Genomic DNA, 19,583 nt, shown 5'->3' with positions numbered 1-19,583 from the left:
GGGTTCAATTCCCAGTAAAAAGGTACTGCATTTTTCTTTCAGAAAATTCTCAGCAGCCCGGAGTCTGGAAGTTGGAAGTGTGTACACTCCCGTGCCTCGGAAAGCACGTAAAGCCGTTAGTCCTGCGCCTGAACTCTTTCCGGTCGTGTCGTATTTCCGTCCCATCGGATTATGAGAGTTATTTTTTTTTTATAGAATAGGAAGACGGACGAGCATATGTGCCACCTGATGGTAAGTGGTCACCAAACGCCCTCAGACATTGACATTGTAAGAAATGTCAACCATCGCTTACATAGCCAATACGCCACTAACCTTGGGAACTAAGATTTTATGTCCCTTGTGCCTGTAATTACACTGGCTCACTCACCCTTCAAACCGAAATACTACAATACCGAATACTGCTGTTTTACGTTAGAATATCTGACGTGTGGTACCTACCCAGACGAGCGTGCACAAAGCCTCTTATATTATATTTATATATTTGGAACACTGTCATGAACCCTAAGTTGATGCGTATATCACATACTGACGACTGTACATACTGGTATAACGTCTTTAAATCCAGAGTGAACAGGTATCTTTTAGGCAAGCGTGATACATCTTAGACCGTGTCGACGCTTAAGATCGGGCAAGTGAACGGTCAAACAATTGCCTATTAAGTGTAAAAAAAATACTGACATGTTACGATCATGTTCTGCGATGTTCAAGTTTTTTTTTTGAGACTTTTATTCATTTGGACATGTTATTCCCATCATAAATTAACCTATACAATACAAAGATCATTCATTACAGTATGAAGAGAGTCACTAACGAGAAGAAGCTACCAAATCATATATGGCTACCGCAGATTCCGAAGTTGGAAAACAAAGAATACTTTGCGTAGCACCCACTTTCATACAATTAACATTATATGTTGCTATTAAGGATTCTCTTTGTGCTTTATTTTTACCACATTCCATTATTAAAATGATACACATCTTCTAACACATTATAGACATCGCAATTTGGTGAATCAGTTTGTTTCATTAAATATGCAAACGTGTTCCATGGGTGATGTTCAAGTTTGTTCTTAGAGAATAATTCGACTGGTCCTTGCGATTCACTCATCCACTTAACCGTGTCGATAGATCCACTGCGTTTCATTCAAATGGATCACAGCCGAAACGAAGTTGAATAAATTTTTCCACGTAACACTTATTTGTATCTTATCTAAATTGTTTTTATTTTTATCGTTATTGTAAATATTTCTTCGCCTTCAATACAGAATCTGTTTTAAAATTGATGAAATATATAATATACTGTAAACGAAATTATTTTTATTGACAATTTGTCGACTCGGTATTTTGTATATATAATGTATTTATATAAGGTATATTCAGTTTTTTTATTTGTAATGTTTTCAAGGTCATTCGATTCGGTTTAGAGTTTGGCTCAGTTCTATAGCGTGGCTTATTCATTTAAAATTGTTTGAGAAAAAAATTCACCTTACAACATTTTCACATCGACACAGCGAATGTCATAGACACACTTTGACGATTCGATTTGAGTCTTAATTAACGAATATCAGATAACCTTACCTTCTCTATTTTAATCAATCTAATTATTAACGCAAACATACATACAGACAAGCGGTAAGGGACTTTAATGTATTGATTGTACAATAATTATTGTAATGAACAGTTTTGCCTATAGATTGTATTTCCTAATTAAGCGTTATTATATAATTTTAATATTATACAAACAAAAATAATACTAACAAGCGCTTTAATTTTAGAGATTAGTCCGAACAAACAAATGTATACACTACAGTTTAAAAACCTATTCTGTATAATCACAATCTCATACGTCATTTACAACAATGTAGTATAGTATAATTAATATTCGCATCACTACAAGTCCCCCACCTTTATCCACTTTCTACCAAGAACACGTTACAAATATACCGACAACACACACAGAATAAAATGCTCCATAATCAAGTAATTGTTATTAAGGCTGTGTCAGTTCGACGGTATTTAAAGAAGGAGGTGTAAATTACTCGGACAAGATTCGAATACTAATTATTTTTCGTCTGCCTGTCGCGGGTGCAGCGGCTAAAGGATTCCAAGAGCCTGGGTTCAAACACCGGGTTGGACAGTTAAGAGTGGGATTTTCTGTCGAATGATTCTCAGTAGCTTTTCATAGTCTGTAAGGGGAAATGTATACAATCCCGTGCCTCGGCATGCGTTCCATGGGATTATGAGATGAAGCGAATGGACTAGAGATTTCCACACATACTTGTGCTCTAATAAATCGTAGGCGTAAATAAGATTATATAATTTGTAATTTTAAAAAAGCGTGGAATTAGCATTTGTTGGATTTCATTTTACAGGACTCTTTAATTATAACACAATCTTTGATTTTAATTTACGATTAATCGATACATAAATATGTGTATTATAATACGGTGGGATTAATTTAAAACACCTCCCAATGTTCTTTATAATAATGATCCAACAAAAAGAAAACATTCATAGCATTCTTCGGACAAAACCACGTAATACAATCAACTTACTCGTACGCGTGCTAAGTTCTGCGGTTAGAGTGTTGTCTACACGTTTTTTACACCCTTTCAAAGCAACCGGTAAACTGTTGACCGCATCAATGCGGCATACTAAAATAATCTACGTGCCAACGATACAAAAAACTTAAACGATCATTTTATATAGGCATATTACTGTACACGTAATTATAATTAAGTAAAAAGTGGCATGGGCGTCCCACAATGGGCGTCATCCTCTTTACGAAAGGATAAGAGCATCATCCATCACGCTGCTCCAATCGAGTTGAGGAAATACATTCATGTTGGAGAATATCCTTCTGACACATAACACACATCCTGACCAGCAGAAATAAATTCGTTTCGCTAGAAGTAAATTGACGCCGTAACGCTCGACTAATTAACTCAAAATTTGGTTTAATCGACTAAGTTTGTTAAATGCTTTCGTTGTACGACATAGGGCACACCTCTATTGACGATGTATTGACTTTAGTGAATAAAATAAATTGAGAAATAAGTTTAAATTTCCAATGAGCGAAGATAATAATTTTAAATATTGTAAACAGACGTTTACATATAAAAATATAAATACCTCTCGTCTTGATTGCACTTCTAAAAACAATAAGTTAACATTTATGGTACGTAATAACAATTGGAAGTGATAATGGAACTAAAACTAACAATGATTATGCAAACATAAGTATGTCTGCTAACGATGTTAGAACGGATGTCTAAGAATTGCGTTTAAAATCGCTATTAAGCGGAAATCATTTATGCGTTTTTTCTAAGTTTTAATTTGTTATTTTTAGTACAGTATGTAAGCCCATTAATGCCCCACTAATGGATTAAGGCCTCCTGTCTTTTTGAGGAGAGGGTTTGGAGCTTATTCCACTAAATTCCAATGCGGGTTGGTGGATACCAGGATATTTATAGGGAGCAGGAATATTCCACATGGCCAAAGCTGAAATGCTGCTATTATATAAGAACAGAGTAAAGTATATCGACATGTAGCAATAGTCAGACCGATGATCAGACGTCATACATAATGAATTTTATTTTCTTCATAGCTGTAGTAAAGTTTATTAACAGACTACTGTCTTCCTACTAGACTAAAGCCTCCTGTCCTAAAGGTGGTAATTGGAGATTTTAACACCACGCTGTTGTCCAATTATGATTTTCATTCGACACTGAATGCAGGACTTCTCACGATCGCAATGACATGCTTTCCTTCATCGCCAAGAACGGAAATGAATATAAAAATAAATTGTGCACATGAAAATTAAATAGTGCTCTTATTGGTATGAACCCGTGAAATTCTATACCAGATATTCTAACTAGTGGACGCACTCTGCTCTCATTGCTGAGTTAGGTATAAATTATTTTCCAAATGACTTTTTTATTTCGTTTGCAATTAAATACGTAGAGTAATATGCAAAAACTTTTATTATGAATATTTCGCCTCTACCGGTGACAGAGCTGTTTGAGGAATTTTTGTTTGTGTACAATTCTAATATAAATAAGTTAAGTATAAATAAAAAGTAAATAGCTTTTTAAATGCGAATAGATTCAAGCTTGCTATCGTCTATTAGCTACTGGGCTTATATCATTTACAGTTGTAAAAGTTCCATTCGTTGTACAATTAAGAGTATTAAAATTGATCATTAAAATATTATGAACTCGAGCATCTCATCTTCTTTAAAACTAGTAATTCGTACTCAGACAGGCCATAAAAGTTCCGTCTCCGTAAAATCCATTCACACAAAGCCGATCCCAAATGAAAGATAAAAGAGCAAATGTATAGTAATAATGCGTAAATTAACGAGAATAATATTATCTTTGATATATTAGGTAGACTGGAAAAATGATGACCTGATTCTCAATGTTGAGATTAATACTGTAAAAAATATTAACCAGTTTTACATTGTCAATGCGCCACCAACCTTGAAAACTAAGATGTTATGTCCCTCGTACCAGTAGTTACAATAGCACACTAATTATTATCGAATTATAATGTTTTAATTATATTTTTAAATATAAACAAGGCCATAACATAGTAATTAATATAATAAATAAATTGGCCTTTACATAAAACTTGTGTTTTAGAATTTAATTTTCTGTTAAGACACTTCTGTTTAACCCAATTAATTAAGTACACAAGACGCGCCTCAGTCATTTATACTCGTCAATAAATTTTATTGATGTGAGGCTTCTGTGGTAGTCGTGCTGATAAATACCTCCCATTAAACTAGCATACTAGCCACACACTCACACATACATACACACACACACCACAGTCTTTGTAATATCAACGCATAACGATAATTACGGACTTAGGACAAGTAATTCGTTAAGTATAAAGGTTATATTACACTAAGCACATAATAATTGTGCTTAACGAATTTATTTGTTTAATGGCTTCTGGTTTTTCAAACAGGGCGCAAATAATTTTGCCATTGTCGTCTGGAACGAACACTCGATGTAGTTAGCAATGATACGCGCAATTTAAGTTACTTTTATTTGTTTTAGTATACGTAAATTCAGTTAAAAGTTAAAAAAAAATATTGTATATATACTTTATTATATTCTCAAGGGTTGCATCTGATCAAAATTATTAAAGCATAATAAATTATCGATAAGATAAATCACGAATTTGTTCTTTCTTTTTGTCCTTAAATACTATAACAGCGCAGCAGAAAGAGTATGCAATAAAAGTAAAATTTAATATATTAGATAATACGGTAAACAACGAATTTTTTATACAGTTGGTAGGCGAACAGGAAATGGGACACCGTGGTAAATCATTGGCGCAGTGAGTAATGTTAACAATTCCTTACATCGCCAATGCACCACCAACCTTGGGAACTTACTTCCCTTATGTCCCTTGTGATAGTTGCGCTGGCTCAATCACACTTCCGGTCCAAAGTGTGAGACCACAAAAAAACTATTCGTAAATATTACTATTTTGTCGTATAATATCTGATACCTGAATGGTACCAACACTGGTGAGCTTGCACAAAGCCCTACCAACAAGTTACACTTATATCCTTGTATACTTGAAAAATAATCCAATAACATACGATTCATGCCAGAGAAGCGACACATTCTACATTGTTTTCATTGTGTTCACGTAAACTGTTAAGGGGAAGCCGTACACATAATTTTATATACAATAATAATTATTAATATTGGATACTTAAAAAGTATATAAAACCTAAAATTCTAATTATCACGGCAAGGCAAGAATGCTTGCAATATTATCGCGTTATCGTTATAAACATAAATTAAGCACATGAAAATTCAGTGGTGCTTACTCGGGTTTGAACCTACGATCATCGGTTAAGATTTACGCGTTCTAATCCCATCTCGGTTTATATTTAAATGTATTTGTCTATTGTCATTAATTGTAACGCTTTTAATGAAACTTAACATAGTGACAGTACATGTCATAGTTCCAAGTCATCACCGTCGTATCTCATTGATTAGTATGCGCTCGTCTAATTATTATTATTATAATTACTATTTGTTTTACTAATATTAAATATATTTTATATATACATTGTTATCAATCATAGTTGTAATCATAGTTATACTACAATATTTGCATCCAAGCAAAGTAATAACCTATGAAACAATAAAAATTATAACTAATAATTTAATGTCACATTGGCAGAACGTCGCCTTAATCAGGTAGCGTACAAATCGGTATGCGCAGGCGCAGCAGTTTCTAAGAAATGAGATAAAAACCGCCGGCGACACTGCATTTATTGTGCTCGAGAATAATTTCCACCTTCTTTAGAGTTCTCTATGAGTTAATATAAATCCTGGAGTAATTTTAACAAAATTTATTCATATTATATAAAAAAAACCACATGAAATTCTTAATTTATTACTTTAAAATACATGGGACACGGATGTGACACCGCCTGGGCTATTTGAAATACACTTCTGTTAACAAATGAACTATTTCCGTTACTTTTAATTTGAATACAGATTTTTGACTAAGAAATATTTAAGATCCTTAACAAACAATTTTTAACAAAAAAAAAAATGCGCTAGATTCGTTTCGCTCAACGTAACTTAAATAATTTAATAAAATTGCAGAGACTTGCGCGTTTCTTAGGCATGATTCAATTGAATGTATGATAATCCTAACAGCTACGTCATTCGCTTCGATGGGAGCTTGAAAGCTGAGATGCTATCAGTTAGTCACGTCTCAATACAACTAGCACTCTTGACTATGCATCGTACGAGGAAACGTTGAAAGCTAACATATATGCTTAAACTTTGCCACTGAATCGCATTAATGTTAAACTCGGTTTTCCGTAAATTACACGTTTTTAATACCTATAACCCAAACGTAATAAGAAATATTCAAATTGTTTTCGTTGGTTGTATAAATACACACTGTAGATTTAGCGGATATACTTTTGACAATCGATTTAAATTAATCATAATCAGACACTGAAATTAGCGAGACAACGCTGTATCGAATTATTACCTTTAACAAATTAACTTAAATATTACTTGGGGTAAGTAGGTAACACCCATTTATCACTGTTTCTAAATTTAAATAGCACTACTTGGTATTGTTGTGTTCCGGTTTGTAGAACACCTTCTTAAGGTGACTTACTATCATACGGCGAATTTGATAGTCGTACCTATTATTAATAACAAATATACAAAGGCTATCATTCCACATATTGGTTACAAAGTTTTCAAAAATCTATCAAAATAAACTTCTTAAAATGATTAGCTCATTGACCCGAGATATGAAGATTCGAGCATTAAAACAATGAGTGAAATTACCATAATTTTAGCAAACAAAAATCGAGTAACAACGTCCGCGGGCTAACTGAGATTTTATTTACGAAAACGACAATAAAACCCGCAGTGCGTGACCAACCGACTCGAATACGCTCCTTAACATTTAACAATGTACAAATTTACACTTAACGAAGTCACAATAATTCAAAAATACGCGAGCAAAACGTTGGATAAACAAACTTACAATGTTAACATTTACAATGCTATAATAAAATATTTACCAGTTTAATAAACTGAAATAGCCCTGAAGTACTCCCTACTGTTTCACAAGACACACATACATACAGCCTTACTTATAAACGTTGCTTAGCGACTGGTTAGTTAAACACTTCTCCCTTTCTGTCATTATCGATTTGCCATTCGAAAGAAGAAGACACAACATTGCTTAACCCTCTAAACAACACTTATAAGTATTTTACATTTCGTCGGCTTAAACTGCGCAACAAGTTCTTCTATGAAATCTTTATTAATATTATAAATATGAAAGTGAGTTTGTTTGTTTGTTTGTTTGTTACACTTTCAAGTCGTAACCACTCAATCGATCATCATTTTTTGCATACAAGTTGTCTGGGGTACAAAAAAGTACAAAAGGTACCGGCGAAGTCGAGGGCGTTATTATATATTTTAAGTAGGTACTTTCTTCCTTAATATTGTTATATAATTAACTAAAATCTAAGTAATAAAAAATATATTTAATTAATACTATATATGGTACGATTTTATAACATCAGTAACAGCCTGTGAATGTTCCACTGCTGGGCTAAGGCCTCCTCTCCCTTTTTGAGGACAAGGGTTTGGAGCTTATTCCACCTGCTCCAATGCGGGTGTTGGTGGAATACACATGTGGCTAAATTTATTTTTATTTATTTTTATTTTATTTTTATTTCAGTGAAATTAGACACATGCATGTTTTCCTTCACCGTCAAGCATGAGATGAATTATAAACACAAATTAAGCACATGAAAATTTAGTGGTGCTTGCCCGGGTTTAAGCCCACGATCATCGGTTAAGATTCACGCGCTCTTACCACTGGGCCATCTCGGCTTTTTTATAAGGTCAATGACATTTAAATATACTAAATTTATTTCATAATATAATTATAACACAAAACTTGTCGAAACACAATTATATACTTATAAAAACGCAATTGATAACTTTTCACTGTTATTGCAAATTGCAGTGTGAAAAATAGCACCAATTAAGAATAATATATTTATAAAACGCACGGAACAAAAACAATTATTATATATACGTATTCCAAACATTTGGAATACCGTTGGTAAAATTAAAAAACACTTTATGTTATGAGCATAACAGTCACCTGTCGTTTTAATTAAACGATTCAATATGAAACAATTTACCATTGAGTGTAAATATATGCAATTTTTATGACGTATATAGAAATATTTACAAGTCATTAACGTGTTTACAATTTATAGAACGAGACATTATTTATCGTTCACAATACCAATAATCGAAATAAAAACATCTTCATTTATACTTTTTCAATTTAATATTTTTATTTTTTTATATATACATTTATAAATTAGTAAAGTTACAGTATGAAAATATTCATAGTCATAGACGGCGAAGATATATAACGCTCACCCTTGAAACCGGAACACAACAAATTATTGCCTTTGGCTGTCACATGATGTCCTATTCTCTTGAGTGGATGGTACCTACCCAAACGGGCTACAAAGCCATACCACCCAGTGAAGAACCTATCAATTATATGTATTTTCCTAAATTTGTTAAAAAATATTGCAATAGAGTTATTTGTCGACAAAGTAAGAAACAGTTAGAATCCGAAATCGGCTACTCCATGGACCTGTCATGACAGGTCCATGAAGAACATAAGAACCGATAATTCAAAAAAGTTTGTAAAAGTATCTCAATGATTCAACTTATATGATAATTTTTATTTATAAAAAGCTTCACAGATTATTGTCAAAAACCAGTATCTCCAAATCAATCGTCAACGCGACCGTCATTACAAGCACATCAACTCATTTATAAATTCGAAAACAAACAATTGAATAATTGAATTAAAAAAAAATTATACTGAACCCTTATAAGTTAAAGTCACGTTCAACTTTATACTTTAACTTATCTTGATTGGCAGGTGCTACCTTATAACTTTTTTATTTATTACACTTCATTAAGCCTCGTCTTCAAGGAGAGTAATTTTTTTAAATTAATGACGAAATTAAAGTCCGCAGTACTAGCGCGTAATTGGTGATTTATATTGTATGTTAGGAATCATTTGCGTTACGATCGGAATTATGTTAATTTATGCAAGTTTGTGTAACACGGTGATAATGTTTTTTTATTTTAATTTAATGATACTTGAGCAAAATGTCATTAGTATTTTTTTATTTTTGAACTGTCTTTATGTTATAAGATCATTGCCTCAAGAAAAAAAACATATGTAAACTATGGCTCTTTGTTATTTTAAAAAAATCGCTAAAAACAAAAACAATCAATTCCAAATTCATCACATTAAAATCGGACTAAAATTGTAGTGTCATCATCCTCATCATACTTAATCGCAGGATGACCTTGACGATGACGTTTGTGAACCGGGCTCCTATTTTCAACCAGCAAACGTAAACTTTAACGTAAACCGCATAATTAAGAAATATACATGGAAATATTAAACGCGATATTCTTTTTTTAAATTAATTTTACGAAGTGTTCTTTGATGTATATTTTATATGTTATTAATCATAGCACCCTTTCCTCATATTAACATGTCATATGAGCTGATTGAAAGTTGATGGAGTTGACTCAAATTATTACGTTCAAGTTGACAAACACAAAAAAAACTCACCATATTCACCGTTCACAGCTGCATCTGAAAACAAAATAATTTAATTTTAATTATTAATGAATGACATTCATGATTTTTATATATTCGAGTGATTAAGGGTTACCGCACTTAACGACTGACCAGCTGGTTTTTTTTTTCTAATTATTAAAATAAATGTAATAAATAAAGTATGCATCTTTATGTTGTTTCATTTGCTTATAAATGTTTATAACATAAATATGTTTGTACAAAGAATTAAAAAAATAACAAGTTAAATGCTAACAATAATTTTTGTTGACAAAAATACTAAACGTTTTATTATATAAATAGTAATAATTTTATCTTACTCTTTAACAAAAACTGAAAAGAAAATGCGTTTTCATGTATTCGGGAATTCAAATGGTAATTTGATTTTAAGGGGAAATTATTCAACGTCAGATGTAGGCTTAAGTGTACTCCCAAAATAGTTGTAAAAAAAAAAATACGAATCTTATTTATTTTATTTCCCCCCTTTCCAAAATCCTGAAAGCAATCATATTAAACTATATAAGATTAACTACCCGAGACAAGTAAATCTCTAATATCATAATAAAAGTCCACCAAAAGCAATTTTCTAATCGCATATCTCTACAATTCTGAAATAAAATTAAACTATAAAAAAGGTATATAGATGCCATTTTTATAAATAAGTAATTTGCATTGATTCTTTCACCGTTTACATATTGAGAGCCGCTATGTAATTTATTTTTTATATAAGATTACTGTATATTAAATACATCTCGACGATTCAGATCAACATCAGATTGAAATGAAAATCGACGTGAAAAAAAATATTAATGACTACCGTTGATATAAAACAGTCATCATGCGCGGATTGCTATGCAAGTTATATGAAGTTAAAAACAAAATGGCGATCACATCGAATACTTGATCGTGTGCCTTCTAGATGTTACCATTGTAAAAAGTAATCATGTTTTCTTATATAACCGAATTTAAGGCAAACGACCTTATTTAAAAACATTGTTTATTTAAACACAGATTTCTCTCTTTCATTCGTTGATGAATGACATTCAAAAAAAGAAGACACGGCATTGTTTAACTTATCACCCCTAAAACAACATTTACAGGTAAAGTTTTAAACTATCACAATACTATGCTTGATTAAATTTACTAATCAATAAACATTACCCATTCGACCTGATTAAAATTTTCAATTCGTATCGTTATGTCAAAAGGACACTACTAATTTCAAAAATGTCATGTCAGATTGACATTTCAATGAAAACTTTTTTCTGCGTTGATTTTGACACCTGTCAAAATGACTTTCACACCTAATTTTTAGCGGGAAACGTTAGTTTTACACTCGCACGGACGGAAGACAATTATTCAGTAGCATAATAAGAATCCAATTACAACAAAACACTAACGCCGAGACGAGCGACATTTTTACGAACAATCATTTGTTCCCGCTTTTTGTTTTTACTAATACGTTAACCAACAAATATTTTTAACAACCTAATTACTTTACGAATAAGGTTCATGATTCAACCTATTCTATCACTCAAGAAAACGACATACGATAAGCGAAACAAAACAATATCAACCGTTTGAGTTCACACATACGGTTTAGATTCAAATGAATGTGATATAATATAATGTAAAGGACTGTACGCATTGACCGCTGTCACGACAAAAAAGCTCTCACGCTTGCCTTCTCATCAAGTCTGGCTTTTCGATTATTCATGCGCTACGGTGTCGCGAGATGTTAGTGTATATACACAGAGATGTTAATACCACCTTTGGGATAATCTAAAAACATATAAGTGTTGTGCAATTCTTGCTATAAATATAGAAAATAAAGTTCTTTTAATAAGGATTTAAGGGTAAATATTAAATCAAGTTTCTACTTCATATAACATGTTTAATCAACATTAATAATATTCATAAAAAAGCATCAACATTAATAATATTCATATTTATATAAAAGAAAAAACCTATATTTTTATTTTGCTTTAAGACTGGCCCGCAACTAAGCTTTACATGTTGCAGCAACTCCATAGAAATCCTTGCTGCGTAATCGAGTGACGGCTGATAGAGTCGGTCGAGATAATGACATCTGCGGTAAAAACTCGGACAGTTCGTTATTTATCATCCTGGTCTCTTTAATTATCGGCTCATATGTGCCCGCCTTAACGCTAGTCTGGAGCCGCCTTTAATAGTTCCATTGCACACCACCAACGATTATTAAGTTATTTTAAATTACAGAACATGTATCTATTTCAATATTTCATGTTATTTCAAACAACAACATGAATTATAACTTTGAATAGACACCAATTAAATTATCATATTGAAAACACTAATTATTATTTTATATAGATTTTATATATCCTGTCAGACCCTGAGGCCTTTTTATAAGCAAAATATTAAGTACAAAAATATATATATACATGTCACGTTTTTACTTGCATTGTCTAATCCTGAACGCAACAGAAAGTTACTTAAAATCAATTATTAAAAATCGCCTTTACTATTATTTTGACGTCATACAACTATATGAAATTCTATTATATATTTTTTATAATGTCCTCCAGAACCTTTCAGCTACGGCAGCCAATCTCGAGAGAGATAGGCCAGCATTGGCAGGAAATATTATAGTGCACAAGTGTGTGCGCAAACACAGTTGCACTCTCTTTTCCCTAGCTCTCATAATCCGATCCGACGCCAATCCGACACGACCGGAAAGAGTTCAGGCGCAAGACCAACGGCTTTACGTGCTTTCCGAGGCACAGGAGTACACATTTCCAACTTCCACACTCCGGGCTGCTACTGAGAATTTTATATTATTATCTATCCACAGAACAATATAATCTTTAAGTATAATTATTATAAATTGCACAAAAACAACATTAGCAAAACACATGATTGAATTAACTAATAAGTTTTTTAAATAGAGGATGTCCAACAAACAATAATTATGCCATAAAAATAAATTTCACTTAGCATGCGCAAGCTCCATATTATCCTACATTATATTTATCGTATAGCATAATTCCATAGTTGTTTTTACTCAAAAGTTCATTAAAATTCACTGTTAAAGTAATAAACACTGGCCGTTTATAGTATTTTTAAATATACTTCTGCAATAATTGAAAACGGCAGACGATAGACTTAAACGAGAATACTTATTCGAAGTAATTTTTCGTTGTAATCTACAATTAATTACTTAAATTAATACGCGATTATTATTAAATATCAATGTCTGAGTCAACAAAGCGTATAGTAATTATTATTAATATAATAATTATAAACTATTTTTATTCCATTACTATGTTGCATGTGTTTGCCTTATCAATATAAATATACGAAGACATAATTGTTTTTAGTAATTTTATATCTGTATATTTTTTTTTATAGAATAGCAAGGCGGACGAGCATATGGGCCACCTGATGGTAAGTGGTCACCAACGCCCATAGACATTGGCATTGTAAGAAATGTTAACCATCGCTTACATCGCCAATGCCCCACCAACTTTGGGAACTAAGATGTTATGTCCCTTGTGTTTGTAATTACACTGGCTCACTCACCCTTCAAACCGGAACACATCAATATCAAGTACTGCTATTTTGCGGTAGAATATCGGAAGAGTGGGTGGTACCTACCCAGACGAGCTTGCACGAAGCTCTACCACCAGTGACAGTGAATTTAAACTAGAATCAACGTTCGTGTTCAAATATATCACTAAATGTACATTTTCAGTAATATTGTTAGCAATTTCTATATTGGCAACTGTGTTGGCAATTCTTTACCAATAATCACGCTAATATTTTTTGTTTAAAGCTTTAAGTAACTACAGAAACTTTTGTAGCCAACGTTTGGACAACAATTAACAATTTTCCTTTGAGAAGACAACTGTATATATATAGTAGCATTGCATCGATACTTGTGATTCTCGCAGAAATATATAAAGCATCAAATCTTTCTACGTCATCAGATATTACAATCTACGTAACCTATGTAAAAAGTTTGAAAATCAATTTTATTAAAACGTAAAAAACACAAATGGGGCAAATATTACATAATTAAAAAAATATATATTGATTAGTAAGAATCGATACACAAATCGATTAAATATCGCGAATAACGAACGTTAATCACCTATATTTCAATTAACCTCGATATGAAATCGATTTTCGAGTATCGAGTATATCAGGACAATGTGGCTGCAATAAATCTGGGAGGGTTAATTAACTGCCAGCACAATGCTTTATTAGTGTTTAAGATGGCGTATGGAATTCTCGATGGTACAAGTGTTAAGCGAGAGAAAAAAAATTGTACATTTAATAAAAATTGAAGAAAATACTTTGTACATCAAAAATTTCATAACATTATACTTCAAACCAATTACTTTATGTATTTATGTAAGATTTAAGCTTTAAATTGATCTTATCACATTATCTTCGATCGAGCAAGAGAAAAGAGAGAGTAGAGTAGGATAATAAGAGTTACAATTTTTTTATATACAAATCTAGCCTTAATTCAGTGTATATATTAGTGAGAAAAGAGTAGGTATTGTGGAGCGTTCGGTTATATATACATATATGGCGGACTGGCAATGGATAGTCAGGTCACGAATAGACATTGGTAATGTAAGAAATATTTACCAACTCTGACATCGCTAATACAACATTACCATCAGCTTAGTTTGTCTCTTGTGTCTTGTTTACTGGCTCACCCTTCAAACCACCAAGTATAAGTAGCCTTACTTACTTAGAAATATGATATGTTAATGATATTCAACATTAAAAATGACAAAGATGATAAAGTCCGTAACTTAAACCACGGTCAAAAGACGCGCCAATACAACTTGCGATTAACATCTTAAACTTGATACTGTAACATTATCACCTATCTTGTAACATCGCGCCTAGGAGACAGGATCGGCTTGAAAAAAGTATATAAAAACCTAGGTACAATATTTGAATAGTTAACTTGGCTATCTTTGATCAGATAAGTGAGGAATTATGTTCCAATTAACATCTGGGATTAATTGATGCAATAGATTTTTAATTAGCGCAGGTTTATCGCAATTGATCTAACTTATAAAAAAAACATTATATCTCTGTTTCGGTGTTAAAATGTAAAAACAGTATTATGTTTTGTGGACGGTACATTTTAATTTGGTTTGAAATCTTTTGAGCTGGTATCCATATTAAGATGAAACACTTATATATTACTTATATATATAATATTAGTATCGCGGTGTAGTCACTATGATGACTACGATCCATTCGATGATTGAAGTTTGAAAAAGGAAAAACACTTAATCTCACTGCTGGGCAAGAAAAGAGAACCTATTGATGTCTTAAGAACTATCTTGCAATCGACAAGTTTTAACTTATTATTCACTAACATATGTAGAATTATGACATTTTTTTTTTGTTGTTCTCTAAAATTATTTTTTGTTTTTCTTTTGTTCTCAAAAAACTACTGGTGGTAGGGCTTTGTGCAAGCTCGTCTGGGTAGGTACCACCCACTCATCAGATATTCTACCGCAAAACAGCAATACTTGATATTGTTGTGTTCCGGTTTGAAGGGTGAGTGAGCCAGTGTAATTACAGGCACAAGGGATATAAAATCTTAGTTCCCAAGGTTGGTGGCGCATTGGCTATAAGCGATGGTTGACATTGCGATGCCAATGTCTAAGGGCGTTTGGTGACCACTTACCATCAGGTGGCCCATATACTCGTCCACCTTCCTATTCTATAAAAAAAATTCTCTAAGTTAATATGTAAGTTTATATAAATATTCAATCGTAAATTTAATAATAATTTCAAAATATTTATAATAATTTTAATGATGTTAATGTATTTGTATGTTTATGGACTTGTAATTTTTAACTATCAGCTTTATTCAATGACTATTTGTAATGTGATGCTTTTTCGAATTATGTGATAGCCTATAATTAGAAGAACATTTGTCAAAAAACCTTTTCAACCTCTATTTAACTGTCTATGTAATGTATCCACTGTTGGTTGTCCAAAATAAATAAATATATTTATTTATACAAAAAGCCGAGATGGCCTAGTGGTAAGAACGCGTGAATCTTAACCGATGATCGTGGGTTCAAACCCGGGCAAGCACCACTGAATTTTCATGTGCTTTGAAAACCTACATGTGTCTAATTTCATTGAAATTCTGCCACATGTGTATTCTACCAACCCGCATTGGAGCAGCGTGGTGGAATAAGCTCCAAACCTTCTCCTCAAAAGGGAGAGGAGGCCTTAGCCCAGCAGTGGGACATTAACAGGCTGTTACTGTTACTGTACTGTATTTATATAAATTATGTATATGGTTGAATAGATAGATTTAAAATTACTTATAACTATTATGTAACCATTATTACAAACCATTTGGTAACGCGAAAACTTTTTCTTGCAAATTATATATATTACTTATAAAATTATAATTTAAAGATTAACTCAACTGATAGCAAACAAATGGTATAATTAAACAATCATGATCATTTGTAACGTGATACCGCTGATACGGATCAGATATAGGTTTATTCGATTCAAGTAAGTTTCAATCGAGTTCGCAAATGAAATAAAAAACGTAATTAAAAACTACGGATAACTTAACAATACCAATATGCCTTGCCTTATAACAATATGCCTTGGGATCAAATATTTTAATAATTGAGAGATTAATGATCATAGTTGTTAATCTAGAATTCTCTTTAATACAATCAATAGGTTTCGTGACGTCATACTTGTGTTACACGCGTGTATTTGTGTGTTTAGCACTGAGCACCAATTATTACAATAGGTATCTATAATGCAGTCAGATATCAGATAAAAAAACCAAGATGGCCCAGTGGTGAGAACGCGTGAATCTCAACCGATGATCGTGGGTTGAAACCCGGGCAAGCGCCACTGAATTTTCATGTGCTTAATTTGTGATTATAATTCATCTCGTGCTTGACGATGAAGGAAAACATCGGGAGGAAATCTGCATGTGTCTAATTTCACTGAAATTCTGCCACATGTGTATTCCACCAACCCGCATTAGAGCAGCGTGGTGGATTAAGCTCCAAAAACCTTCTCCTCAAAAATGGAGAGGAGGCCTTAGCCTAGATGTAGGACATTCACAGGCTGTTACTGGATCTATAATGGGATTGTATCACCCGTAAAGTTGTAAGGACAGTTTACAATGAATGTAAACTCATTGCAAACTGTCGAATTATTGTGACCAGAAGATTTACCTCCGTTTTCCCCACCACCTACAGTATGGGTACTAGTAACTACCTTCAGGAGTCATATCAGGAGTGAATAGGCATATTCTAGGTAAGCGCGCTCCACCTTAGACTGTATCATCACCTACCATCAGATGTGATGACAGCCAAGCGCTAGCTTATATATTAAAAAAAAAACCTTTCAATTTACAATGAAACGCTCAAAACTTCAATATTTTATAATATTATAGGTTAGGTTACTGTTTATAATTTAACTTAAATTGGACTGTTATATTGAAAACAATATGCGCCGCTTAAACAAATCGACTAACGTACAAACGGTCAATCTGCTTTTGTTTTCATATTATTTATGCATCTTTCTTATTTCTTCTTTCTTTGTCCTCGCCTTAACCCGTTACGCGGGGTCAACTTTCCTTATCATGCGGCGCCACGTAGATCACGTGTTTGCGTCCTCATCGGTGAGGTCGAGGCTTTTCATGTCCCTCTGGACATTTGCCATTCAAGTGGTTAGGAGACTTCCACTCTCCCTTTTTCTTGTAGCCATGGAAAGGCACTTTTTCACCACGTAATCGTTGAGCATACGCTATGTGTCCATACCATACATGTATGCATACTATTAATAAAATCCAACTTGTTTTAATATGTTAAGGGTTGCCACCTATTGAAGTCGAATTATATTGACATGGATTTTTTTATTTTTTTTTAAGTTTATCATAATATCCTGATAAGATTCTGATGATGAAAAGATAATTTCACTAAATATTAATTACCAAGTCATACAACAGTATAAGCTTAGCCAGTCGGAATTATCACGACCTCTTCTCCTATCCCAAAACGAATGGTCCAAGTTTTATATGTCACTAGACTGAGATTCGGAGCATATTACTATTGTTTGCCCGCGACTTTGAGGAGAAAAGCACATCCTTGGGGTTCCAGCTTCATATCAAACTTCATCAAAATCGGCACAGTAGTTTAGCCGGGAAGGCGTAACACAGTTACTTTCGCATTACTATAAATATTAACTCATTAAACTCTTATAACATAAAAAATATAAACATTTATAATTCATATTTATAGCTTATGTTATAAATAAAATACCTGTATTCATAAATAACCATTAATGGTTATTTATTTTCGATTCAAGTATATTAAACTCCTTGGATGGTATGGCATGTATATTTCACCCACGCCAATTCATATGCCCTAATTGGTCCGCCATTTTGTCTTGGTTTCTTATTAAGTATGGTGGCCCTATAGTGAGGTTGAATTAACAAATTAGTTTACTTGTTAATTACAGTGTACTTATGGAGTCACGCCCACTACCGTTTTGGTTTTGTTCGTTATCATATACTGATTCATTAATTTTACCAACACCGTCTCGCTGGCCGTGACTGCAAGGAAAATTGGAATAAAAATTTCCTTATTTATTCTCAGCCCCGGATTTATACCTAAGCTTTCAAAGCACCGACCTAGGGGCCCCACCATGCCAAAAATTATAAAATTTTATTTTAACCCCTTCGAAATGGGGGCCTAGGGGCCTTTGATCTCTTAATGTGGGCCAGAACAATTTTAAAGTATACATGTTATTGAAACTTTATATAATTATATACAATAACTATATGTATACAATAGCTAAAACAATACATTTTAAATACGTAAGCATCCTTACTAATATTATAAATGCGAACGTGAGTATGTTTATTTGTTTGTTACGTATTTACGTATTAAATACTCAACCGATCAGCATGAAACTTTTAGATGTTTGTAAGGGTAGAATAGGATATAGGATAGCTACTACCTCAACCCTCCCGAGGCCGAGGGCGAAAACGATAGATATGAGATGTATAAGATTAGTCTGTAAGAAGGAATAACCTACAAACGGCATGTATAAACAGATTCAAACGGTAGCTTGGCGACGAATATTTTTTCGCTAGATCAAGATTATTATTGTATTTCTTGTATAAATGAATCGTTTTATTAATATTTCATTCTAATGTCGTAGTGGTTTCCTGTATATATATATACATATATATGTTATTAAATGTCAACAGTATTATTAAGGTGTTATTATTATATTAATATGTAATTTTTGTTAAACTTCAACAAATCCCACACAGCGACGTTAAGTAATTATTAAAATCAAGACAATAAA

General features: G+C 32.7%; 1 protein-coding gene across 2 annotated transcripts in view; it reads right to left on the bottom strand.

The window, feature by feature from the left end:
- Positions 1-19,583, bottom strand: part of LOC126777823 (transcriptional activator cubitus interruptus) — a 101,995-nt gene that overhangs the window by 59,401 nt on the left and 23,011 nt on the right. For both annotated transcript variants that reach the window (XM_050501003.1, XM_050501004.1), the window contains exon 2: positions 10,197-10,220. The gene's annotated coding sequence lies outside the window, so the exon portion shown is untranslated. The remainder of the gene's footprint in view (positions 1-10,196; positions 10,221-19,583) is intronic.

This window comes from Nymphalis io, chromosome 24, assembly GCF_905147045.1.
Source record: "Nymphalis io chromosome 24, ilAglIoxx1.1, whole genome shotgun sequence".
Lineage (NCBI taxonomy): Eukaryota > Metazoa > Arthropoda > Insecta > Lepidoptera > Nymphalidae > Nymphalis > Nymphalis io.
Note: the sequence above shows the minus strand (reverse complement) of the source record. Positions and strands in the feature narration are given on the sequence as shown.